The sequence below is a fragment of the Cryptomeria japonica genome, chromosome 8 (assembly GCF_030272615.1).
Source record: "Cryptomeria japonica chromosome 8, Sugi_1.0, whole genome shotgun sequence".
Lineage (NCBI taxonomy): Eukaryota > Viridiplantae > Streptophyta > Pinopsida > Cupressales > Cupressaceae > Cryptomeria > Cryptomeria japonica.
The window spans coordinates 329782041-329794116 of record NC_081412.1 but is presented as its reverse complement, the minus strand read 5'-3'; the positions used below and the strand labels follow the sequence as shown (position 1 = coordinate 329794116).

The 12076-nt window shown below is 39.1% G+C and overlaps 1 protein-coding gene and 1 non-coding gene across 2 annotated transcripts in view; one reads left to right on the top strand and one right to left on the bottom strand.

Annotated features, from left to right (window-relative positions):
• The window catches only part of LOC131061518 (uncharacterized), a 44169-nt gene that overhangs the window by 2749 nt on the left and 29344 nt on the right, over window positions 1–12076 (top strand). The gene's annotated exons all lie outside the window — the stretch shown is intronic.
• TRNAD-GUC (transfer RNA aspartic acid (anticodon GUC)) lies at window positions 9994–10065 on the bottom strand. Its single transcript has one exon. It is a non-coding gene; the product is annotated as a tRNA-Asp (tRNA).

Genomic DNA, 12076 nt, shown 5'->3' with positions numbered 1-12076 from the left:
TTTGATTATTTTGTGTCATACAATGTTTATTTCTTTGTGGCTGAATTCTTGAGCAGGGATTTATTTCCATGTTTATAATTTCACTGTATGCTAGAATGTATTGTGGATGCTTTTTATTTGGATACTTGTGTCAACTTATCCAATACACATTAGTCTGGATACTTCTGAGGTTAAAGGTTGGATGCATATTTCGACTGTATCTGTGTCAAATCATGTCTTGGGCAATATTTGGAGGCATATTGGAAAAACCAAAGAAAAGGTAAAGACACACGCCCATTATAAATAAAGGCAAAATAATAAAATATTCATTTCACAGTACAACTCATCTTTGAGCTCGTATTCGATTAGCTTTAGCTTCTTTGCGATGTGATATATTTAGGATCAATAAGGAAGATTTCTGGAAATGATTTGTGGCTGTTGGAATTCTAGTGTTAAAGAAGGATAGAGAACAGGGTGTTTTATCCCACCACAGCATAGGTCAGTTTTGATTTTCATTAGGAATGAATTATTCAGTGAATAACATAACACATGAAGATGCCATACTGATGCTGTCTCCGTGCAACACATGTTTACAAGAGAGGAAGTGGTGGATCAAGTACATGAAATGACTTTGATTTATTTTCTGTAGACTTTGGGATCTTCTACATCTCCTTAACAAGTGTTTCATAGCCTTTGTTGTGATTGCATGCACATAAAGTAGACACACTTGAAATGGGGATAAATATACAGGATGATTTTAATATATTACCTACCATGACCCATAATTTCCAGTTAATGAGTTGCTGATGTCAAGAGTCTATATTAATCCCACAACATTTTATTTTTTTAGAAATCACGGCCAAATTCTTCTGGAAGACAAATTAGAATCCTGGCTTGCTTTGAAGGAAACAACTGGGTCATTATTGGTCCAGATTCAAGTGTTGGAAGGAGGATGTTGGGTTGACATATACATTCTAAAAGGGTCTTGATTTGATTGCAGTTACTTGAGCATGCAAATAATAAAGGGGCATGCAAACCAATGAGACAAAGAGAGATATAAATTATTATAAATGATGCTTAGTTACAAATGGTCTCAAAATCATGTCTGGACATGGGGATCAGTAACTTTAAGTTTACAGCTTAATAATTTGATGATGGAGTAACCATTAGGTATCTCATGTTGGATGAACCATAATCTATCTACAAAAGGTTGGAAGAACTATATTTCAGTTGCTTAACTGCAAATGATGATTATTCTTTGCAACCTCACTGTTTAATATTTATTCAAGTAGGAGTAGTCTTATATTTTGTATGGCAGTTGCATTTCAAAAGAGGAAGAAAGAAGTGACCTGGGAAAGAGAACAGATATTCATGATGTCTAACATTCCCCTTCATGGTACCTTACTTTAGTCCATCAAATCTGGTCATATAACACATGGAATAGTTGACTGATGAGATAACGAAACTCTCTCTTTGTCCTTGAGTATCTTGATAAAAAAGTATTATCAGTTGATCATCAAAATCAATTGATCAAGTCCTGGACTTGCAGAATCTGGATTAGCAATCTCTGATTTCTTTTTTCAAAATACTTACATCTATATTTATGACTCCATCTTAAATAAGTGATCTCTAAGAGAAACATATCATTCAACTCTTTGAACTTATCTTCTTCTGAAGGTACTTTGCTCCACAGTTCCACTTATGTACATTTTTTTTGGGCCTATTGGGTTTTTTTTATAAATGCATTTGTATTCCTTTTGGGCCAACTTTGTGTCTATATGGGATCAGTATTGTATGTCTAGCAGGACCCTTTGTATGTGTAGCAGAAACTCTTTCTCATAATTTTTTTTGATGCACTCTTGTGTAGACTTGTGCTTTAGCACATTAGGTTTACTTTTATAAAAAAGTAATTATCCCACATACAAACAAAAAGGAGCTAGTGTAGGAAATTAGTTATAAATGGAGAGTAGGTGTTAGAGAACATGATTTTGAAAGAAGCCCATAAGATATGGTGGTCTTATGGGCTCAAAGCAATGTCTTTAGAATTGGGGCAACAATCTGCTTATCATTTATCTTATGACAAATGAGTGCAAGCTGTAACCACTTTTAATCTTAATTTGTTTATCGTACTCATTAGCACTATCCTCAAAACTTCAAATCAGTTAATTTCTCATCAATTCTAACATTCTAGGATCACTTTTAGAAATTAGAATTTTCTAATTATCTCCTTCGTGTTTAGTACTCTTAGCACATTGAAAATGCCACATAAATTCTTTGGCAATAGACAACCTGTAGAATGAGAGGACAACATTCTTGTGTGTTTTGAAGACATTTTTTTTAATTGCAAAACAATTGTCATTTTGATCTTCCATATGAAATAAATGCTACACGGGGATGCATCCCTTAGGATTTTCCAGCCATTCATGTCCCCATCCTTGAGATGTTTTGGGATGCAAGGACAACTAATAAATGTTCCTAGGGCAACCCCAATCGGAAAAAAATTGAGGATGTCCCAAAAATGAGCAAAAATTTGTAGGGGCTGGCCAAACATCCCTTGAGATGCCTTGACCATCTCAAGGATGGCTAAGGGATGTTTGGACATCCCCCAACTATCCCTTATGCCCCATCATGAAAAAAACGAGAAGTGAGGAAAACAAAGCGTTGGCCCTCTACACCCCTTTACACAACCCTAAATCTAAAACACAATCACTTATATTTAAAAATATAAATTTCCTTCATTTTGTAGTTTGTGAGAAGAGACAAAGAAAGAGAACAATAGTGAGAAGAAGACAAGAGCATCGAAACTACATCATTTGAGAGCATCCACTATTCATTTTCACAAGTCCTTTGGTTTTTATTTTTTTGTTTACTTTGAAATTTTGTAATGTCCCCTTCTCAGTGATGTGTATTCAGTGGTCCATTGGCCTATTTCGGAGACCCGTAGGCTGTTTGGAAAGGAGAATTAGGGTTTCCTATATTCTAGGAGGATTCTTTGGTGTTTTCAGGGGGTATATGTGGGAGTTTGATAGTTTGGATTCTGGATTCCTTCTAGGTTTTCAGAGAGCTTCAGGATGGTTCGACATGCATCTGCATCGGGTGACTTTTTCTTGACTTACTATTTTTAGTAAGTGCGACGGCTGCTCAGAATGTGGTTAAAATCACTTTGGAAACACTTACTATTTTTAGCAGTATGCTATTTTTAGTAAGTACTATTTTTAGCAGTTCTATTTTTTGCAGGATGTCAGCTGGCCTGTTCAGATGGCTATTTCCGGTAGGTCAATTTGAGCAGTTGGTGTTCCAACATTTTTTGGTGCTATTCTTGGCAAGGATTTTGCAGCTCAGCTCAGATGACTATTTTTGGCAGTTCAGTTTAGAGCCCCAACTCAGTTCAGTTTTAGTGATTTCCAGCACTTCAGTCTCCGGCTCAATTTGGCAATAATCAATATTTGAGGAGAACGTATTTTAATATATTAATACCTTAGGCATGAGGTATTGATATTTGATTATTTTATGGATGGATGACTTAGGAAGGGAGAAAATATTAATTTTATCCTAAGTCTATTTGGGCGAAATTTGCATATGACTTCAAGGGGATTGTCATGGTGTTAATAAGTAAATTATAACTCAAGGCAAATGGGGCGATTTTCTAAGTATATTGCCTTAGTAATATTTTTTATTTGGAAGTCATAGTTGGGCGCCCACTTTACACTTTATTTTATGACACTTACATTTATTAAAAAGGTCGATTTTGGGTGAATGTGAATTGGGCGAACTTGTGCAAGAAAATGAAATGAAATGTAATGCTAAATGTGGATGAAATGGAATGGCATTTGGTTTGGGCGTATTTGGAGTGCATTTGAATTTGAATTTGGTTGGCAAAAAGTTATAAATAAGTGACTTGGGCTCTCATTTTGGTATCCAGAGAAAATCTATTGTTATGCTATCGGAATGACTCCAGACTTCTTCTAGGGTGAATACCTCCTAGATCTTTCCTTCTGGTTTCGAGTGTGAGACATCACTCCTAGTTGTGGTTCGAAGTTGTGAGCTATTTGGTGATTTTTGGGTGTGTTGGTGAAGAGTTGTGTGCTGCTGGTTTTTTTGGTGTTGCTGGTGTGTGTTGGTTGGAAGTGTATTTTGCTCGTAGCTATCTGCGTGTTGAGTGCATCATTCTTGGTGAGGGCTCGTTGGAAGCATATCGGAAAGACAATAATTCTCCTACATTGGTGTGGTATTTGGAAAACTCTCCAATTTACAGTTGCAAATTGAACTATTCAGCCAAAATGCCATTTCCAGAATTGCCTTGGGTTGCGTGCATCGCAGTTGTTGCTCTCTAGTCGCATTTTTAAGGTATTGATTTGATTGTTTATGTCATACGCTTCATTTGCATTTGTTTTGGCACGATTCCATTAAGTTTTGAGAGAGTTACAAGCATTTTAGTGGGTTTTGGGATGGCTGGTTCTGCGTTTTCATTGTATCTGATTTCAGAACAGCAAGTAGTGTTTATGGTGAGAATGTGTTATTGAATTCTTGAGATATGTACTTCATTCTATCTTCTTTCACATCTCTATCTTTGTAAGAATTGCTTCAGTAGTACTGACCAATTCATTCTATGCTACATTTCCTGTTGAACAAGTGGAAGAGGATGGCTTAGCCGCCTGTATGTTTTGTAATTCAGCTTTGTCCTCCCACTGAGCAAGTGGTTGAGTGATATTGTCCTCCCGCTGAAATATGCGGTTGAGTGATAGTTTTATTTAAAAGTCCTCCCGCTGCATAAGCGGTAGAGTGATTTGGTTCTGTTATGCTCTTGTTACCTTGGTTGGTTTACCGCCAAGTTCTTGTTCTTCATCCCGCTGAAAAGTGGAAGGGGCTGGCTTGCCGCCCAGTATCGTATTTGCATTGTAATTTCCAGTGGATTAGTGAGCTAACGAACCCCTTATCACTGTATGCTCTCACCTTCCCACATTGGGCTCTTGGTGATCAAAAAGTGGAAGGGTCACTTTTCAGTAGCATTGGAATTATATTTCCTAACTTTAATGGGTGCATTGTAATATTTGTTGTGCTTGAAAACCGAAAAAATAAGTGGGAATACTACAAATTTCAAACATGTAGGCAGTTTTTTCAATAAAAAAAATGTTTGCAACTGTTCTTTCAAAAAAAAAAAAAGGAATATGAGCAATATGAGGGTTATGGTAGGGGTGAGGTTGAGATTCAACAAACAAGCCATAAAGGTACTGGGGGTTCTTCTAGGTGGAGTGTTGCAGGCGAAATGAGAAGTAACCCATTTGAATGGTCATTTTCTGTTTGAAAAAATTATACAAACGGTCCATTCAATCCTAAAAAGCCCTTTTTACAATTTGCAACTCACATGGACAAAGATGGGAAAAAATTTGAAGGGGAGTAAATCTTGGTTACATCATTTGTGCAACAAGGATTACAAGGATAGTTACACAAGGGTTTACAATCATCTTTTGTGCGTATTTGGACATGGGGTAAGAGGTAAAAATAAATAAGCTTAGTTGTGAAGGCCAAGGTGTCTAGATTGTGCATGAAGGGTGAGACAAGAAATAAGGGTTTTCCCATACTGCTTATGCAATCTACTATGCCTATTGTGGAAGTTGAGAAATAGAGAGGAGAAGGTTCTACCAAAAGAAAGGAAAAGGCTACTAGTGTTGTAGGGATGTTGAATGTTTAGTCATGTGAAGAAGCAAATTCATTATTTACCGAGTTTTTCTCTGCCCATGTAAGGCCATTTCATATGGCATGTTTTTCCTATTTCAAAAAAATGATGAAAAGTAAAATGCCATTGGTCTCTAACACACCCCTTGGAGAACATAGACTCCATACCACCCTTCTTGAAAGAGAGTATTCTAAGGTCAGTTTGCTGATGGAGGACATGAAACGAATTTGGTTAAGGACATGAAATGAATAGTTTTTTTATTCCCTGCCGTCTCTGAAAAAGAAGCTTCCCATTCCCTTCTGTCTTGGAAATGTTTCCCACTGCCCCTTGTTGTCTCTGTTCCAAAAATGCTGTGGAATATAGGAAAGTCAAATAATTGTTTTGGTCAATCTCCCCATAAATAATTTATTTCCAAGGCATGATGAAAGAAAATAAAAAAAGTACCACTCAAATTTGATCTGTCCAAACCAACAAATCCAGCTTGACGATTGAGCACTGACCAAAAAAAATAGTTCCACTCAAAAGGTTGCCTGTATTGAAACTTATGAGCAAAGAACAATGAATTGAAATAACAAAATAGCCAATAAGCACTTTAATACCTTTTATAGAATATAACTTGAAAGTAGCCCCTTCTCCAATTTCCACACAAATGAGGCTTCTCAAGACATGAAACCAAGACCTCTTCCAAGCAAGCAGAAAGCCTTCACCAATGTACCAATTTACTTTGGAACCAAACTATTATGCTCTTCTTGACACCAACCACCAGTTTTGGACTTAGAAAATAATTTTGAGGGAAAAGAATAAGCATGCAAGAAAGTAGTTGTAGTTTAGACCCTAGAGGCCCAACTGAACTTCATGGGCTCATTGCTAGAATCCAGCTGAATGAACAATATGCAATGGAGGGAAATTGATGATACCTCTGAGATGGTGGACGCTCTCTCTGCAGGCATTCATTCTCAGGATGAAGATGGACCAGAGATGGGTTTGTTGGTTTGGCATGGTAAGGCAGTGCAAGTGGAAGAGGGCTGGATTACTGTTAAGGGTAAGAAGGCTAAGCTTTCTAGGCCCTCTTTTGACATGACTCTCCGCTTCCATAAGCGTAGTGTTAAATGTAAATCTTGAGGGTTTTTGGTAGGGGGAGCTTAGGGTGGAGTTTTTTCTGGTCTTTTTTTTTGATTTTGGCTGTTTGTTGGCTGTTTTTCGAGCAGCTTTTGTTTTAGGTTGTGGGAGCGTACTTCAAAAACCCATGTTTAAGGTTGTGGGAGCCTAAAAAACCCATGGTTGTTTGGTGATTTCATTTTCCCATCTTTTGACAACATTTTGGTTGAGGGTTCCAGATCCATTCAAAATCTGGTTGTAAAGGGTTTCGGGTCCCTTAAAAACCTGTTTTTACCTTAATTAAAAACAATATGCAAGAGTCATGTCACAATTTTGGACTCCATTAATCTGGGACCTGTATCACACATTATACTAAATTTATGTTATGAACTTATGACATTCTAAAGGAAGACGCCAATTTTCACAAGATCCATCATTTTTTTGCAAACCGAAAGGCACATGGTGAAAGAATCCCTCACTCTAAATACCTACATATTGTTCTAAATTTGTGTTATGATGTTCCAAAGGAAGACAAACCATCACAAGATTCATCATTTGATTTGCAGACTGATACTTCTTATGTGCCTGGTGAAAGAACCCCTCTCACCGTCACAAACCTACCAAATCTGTTACACCATGTGTAAGGACTGCCATGGAGAATTCATTACAGTGGAACTTCATTACACAAGATAGACGTTGGACCCAAGTTGAATTATATTATGGACTCTAAATATTATACTCCAATTGGCAAGTGTGTCACTTCCATGTGTGCACTAAGGAGCCACAAAACAAATGTTTTGGTGGATGGGTGTGCCAATCCTTGAGGATTTCAATGAAACAAGCTAATTGGATAATGGATTTGAGTTTATAGAGGTTTTGAAAGTAGTCAATTTGTTCACATTTTTTGATAGGTCTAAATTATGCTGCAAAACCAGTTTTGGACCAAAGTGAAACTTTCTTAGGGGCTCTAGATAATTATACTCTACTCCTCTGATTTGCTTGTTTGTTGCTACCATATGCGCCTCAAGAAATTGTAAAAGCCAAATTTGGTGAATGGGAGTGCAGCAGATCCATAAAGTTTCAATATTGCAATCAGATTGGAAAATGGTGATTAGACTGAATGGAACAAGCTTATGAAAGTAGAAAATCTTGTTGCCTTTTCTGTAGGCATTTATTGAGTTACAACATTGTCGGTTTGGAGGGGAGACTTCCTTTATCAAATGGAGTATGTAATCAAAATAATGTTTTCATGTTTCTGTACATATTATTATCTTAAGTTTTTACATTTTTCCATAGGTAAAACATTTTTATGTATTTATATGTGGAAGGAAAACCATTCTAACACTTTCTACCCAATAAACTTGAAGAAAAATTAAAAAAGGCCGATTGAGGACAAAGACATCTTAATTGACAAATTGATGCCACAGAAATAAGAACATGATATTTTCTCCCCATGAAAATGCGATTATTTTCTGACAGGCAAATGAGGGGTTTTACTTATGACCTTTGCTTGGGCAAAAATTAAAAAAAAATATATAGAATGTATTCCATCTGTAGCTGGAGTACCCATATCAACACAATCATAGATATATCTACAAATAAAAATTTGGGAAAACAGATTGACTGCACCTAAAACATAATAAAAAAGCCTAATTTTTGCATATCCATCAAACATTTGATTCCTTTAACACAAATATTCACTGAGGCGGCTATCAAATAATTTGGTAGGCTTTCTGTAAAGTGCTATAGTAATATGCATACATGGGGATGAATCAATTGTCAACGAAAGTTGGGTATATGTTCCAAGACAGCAAATCTGAACTGTGAATCCAGCAAGGTTGAACCACATGGAATCAGAAATTGATAGGGCGTTATCATCCCATACTAGATCTTTGCTTTGTTCTGAGCTTCTGCAAGTTGACGCAACAATTTCTGTCCATCCAGTCTTGAACTTTTAAAATTCTGATTTATATTTCCCGCACATTCTCATGATTTTAGACTTAAATTGGCTATCATGCATTTCAGTTAAACTCCATTCTATGCATTTACAAATGCATCACAGGCAGTTACAGCTACATCTGACAAAATCTGCATTAGGTTTAGATTCTGAGGATCTCCATATCTAGTTTCAAAGGATCTGTAGAAGACATTTTTAATTTGGCTTTAACCTTGTGGACGAGGACTTTTCAAGAAGTATATTATGTGTATATTTGGCTGTAGCTTTTGTCCTTGAGCTCAATGCAATGCTTTATTCTCAGCTCGTGTTAAACTTTACTAATTTTGATATTTTTTCCTTTAGTGTTGAGACTCAGATTCAACCAAAAACTGGCAAGCCAATTTTTGACTCAAACCTCTACTTTGAGGAAAAACTTGACTAAAACTAAGCAAATAAAAAAATTCCCTGAAAAATAGTGAATTTTAGGGGAAATTTTGTTTATTGCATTCCATATCAAATCAACTTCACATATACACAAAAACTAATCAATTAAATCTACTGTACATTTGCATACACAATGAAGTAAAAAATGTGATATTAAAAGCTGATATGAAAGAAAGCTTGTTTTTATGTGCTTCAAGTTGTTTTCTTGTATACAAAAAATGGATTTGAAAATCATGTAGATTGCATTTGAAAAAAAACATAAAAAGACTAAATGAAGGTCAAGAGGAGCCACTTCTCCCAACATTAATATATGACACTGAGCCCTCCCACATTTTATGGACATCAATGAAGCAGCTGCAGGCTTTACAAAAGAGATAACAGCAAGCTTATTTTGGACAACTTCTTTGTCTCTAGCTGTATGATCTCACTTCTCACTCATTGCTACAATCTCCACCTCACAATCACCTTGATCGATCCATGCATGGCACTCCTTTGTTAACAGGGTTCTTCATCCTTGGTGATCCACTAAGATGTTGTTGCCGGGAATAATCTTTGTGTTATGTTGTTATATTATGTTTATGTTGTCGTCGGTAATAATGAGTTACGGCGGTCAGTTAGTTGGCCGACGCGTAGGTAGTTGGAGTCGCGACGGTTGTGTCGCACCCCTTCGGGTATTATATATTGTGTACCTTTTCTTCGAAGTAGGATCATGATAGTCGTGTCAAATGTAATGTTATAAGCACTTGATGTACATGGACTGTTGAATTAACATAGAGACTGGTTATTTAATGTATTTCCATTATGTTCTGTGCATTTACTTTCTGCATTTAACCGTTTACCCGAGAGGGCAAACATTTGGCGCCGTTGCCGGGGATCGAACCCGGGTCACCCGCGTGACAGGCGGGAATACTCACCACTATACTACAACCACGCTCTCCCCAAGATGGCGTCATAGCCTTTCTTCTTCGAGGGAATAACCACAACTGGAAGAAAAATACACTTTCCATGGAGAAGGGAGGGCGGAAATATACCATTGACCTACACACCCAAGATGTCGGCGAAGAGCTCGCCTCTTTAGACTCGGACTCAGAGGACTCTAATAAAGGGGAAGGGGGTCCCGAGGAAAGCAAGGGCAAGAACGCGATGGAGCCGAATAGTGAAGGGGTGCTCGAATTGGAGGGATGTTCTGAAGATGAGGTATGCTCACTTAACGGGCTCTTCCACTGGCAAATGGAGGATTATGAAATGTTCCAAAGCTACAGGCTCGAAGTAGAGGAACTAGAGCAACCAACAGAGGTGTACCTGCCGGAATACAAAGAATATTGGAAGGGCATACAGTCGGAGGCTGAAAGAACTCTTGGGTAAAATGGAAAGCCAACCTGCAGATGGATTGAAGAAACGATGGTTCGTTGAAGGGTTGAAATCCTCCCTACGGAGGAAGATGAAAGTTGTACCCCCGACGTCATATGACGACGCTTATAATAGGGCGATGGACCTGGAGAGCGAACACAAAACATCAAAGAAGAAGAAAAGTAATAAATCCTCATCCGAGGATGACGACTTTTCACAGGAAAGCAGCAGCGACGACGAGGCTGGCAAACGGGTGCAAGCGCTCCAGAAAGACATGGAGCGAATGAGAAAGGAATTCAAAATAATGAGAAGCACTGGTCGGAACGAAGGGGACATATGGTGCACTGAGTGCAAAGAGGAAGGGCACACAAAGGGTACTTGCCAAAAGAAGGCATTCTATGAGATTTGCCAAGTGATGGGACACTCCACCAAGGAGTGCCCATACAACATGAAAACTCGAGGTACGCAAATGAACCAGGTGCTGTTCACGGAGCAGGCCACAACATCCGCACCAACGGGTACTGGCCAACATACTAACACAACGACATCATCTGGAGGATACCGGGACAACAGACGCGGCGGCGGAAGGAATAGCAACAATAACAATAACAATAACGGAAGCTGTATCCAGTATGACGCCAAGGGCCGGCCAATTATCCAATGTAGGGCTTGTAATCAATGGGGGCACTTCGCCCGTGATTGCACAAAGGAAGCCACCCCTCAGCACCTCTGCCGTTGGTGTGGGCCAGGCGACCATGAGGACGCAAATTGCCCGCAGGCAGGGGTTAATCTCCTCAACATTGAGAAGGCTGAGAAGACTAGTGAGAAAGAAGTACTGGCGATCACCCGCGCCCAGACGAAAAAAGCCACTTATCCCGACCCCCGTACGGAGAAGGAGAGATTACGGGAGGCAAAGGCCAATATTGAACGTGAGATGACAACCGAACAACGGGACAACGAGGTGGCAAGTACATCATCCCGTACGGAAGCGGAAAATAACATCATTGGGCAAATCTTGCAGATAGAGGTGCCGATAAAGGTAAAAGACCTTCTAGACTCTATGCCACAATTGAGGACTGCCATCCTCACCAATGTGCAAAGCACCACATTATCGAGTACACCACAGGTAGGGGTTCCCGCCACCGCATCGTCGAGTGCACCACAGGTAGGGGTTCCCGCCACCGCATCGTCGAGTGCACCACAGGTAGGGGTTCCCGCCACCGCATCGTCGAGTGCACCATAGGTAGGGGTTCCCGCCACCGCTACGAAGAGTACACCACAGGTGGAGGTTTCCGTTAGCCCTTCGACCTGACCCGATGTTACTAGCCTTGAGCAGTGGTAGACACCCAGCTGTGGTAGAAATGGGTATCCGTGGGACCATTCTGAAGGACACCATTGTGGATGGGGGATCTGGGGTGAATGTACTACCAGAAGAAACATGGAAGCGGCTGGGGAAGCCCACCCTGTGGCCACCCACATTCAAGCTGGTGGGAGCGGACCAACACGGCATTAAGCCACTCGGCCTGTTGATGGCCCAGGAAGTGACAATTGGTACACAACCATTCCTGTTAGATTTTGTGGTTATTCCCTCG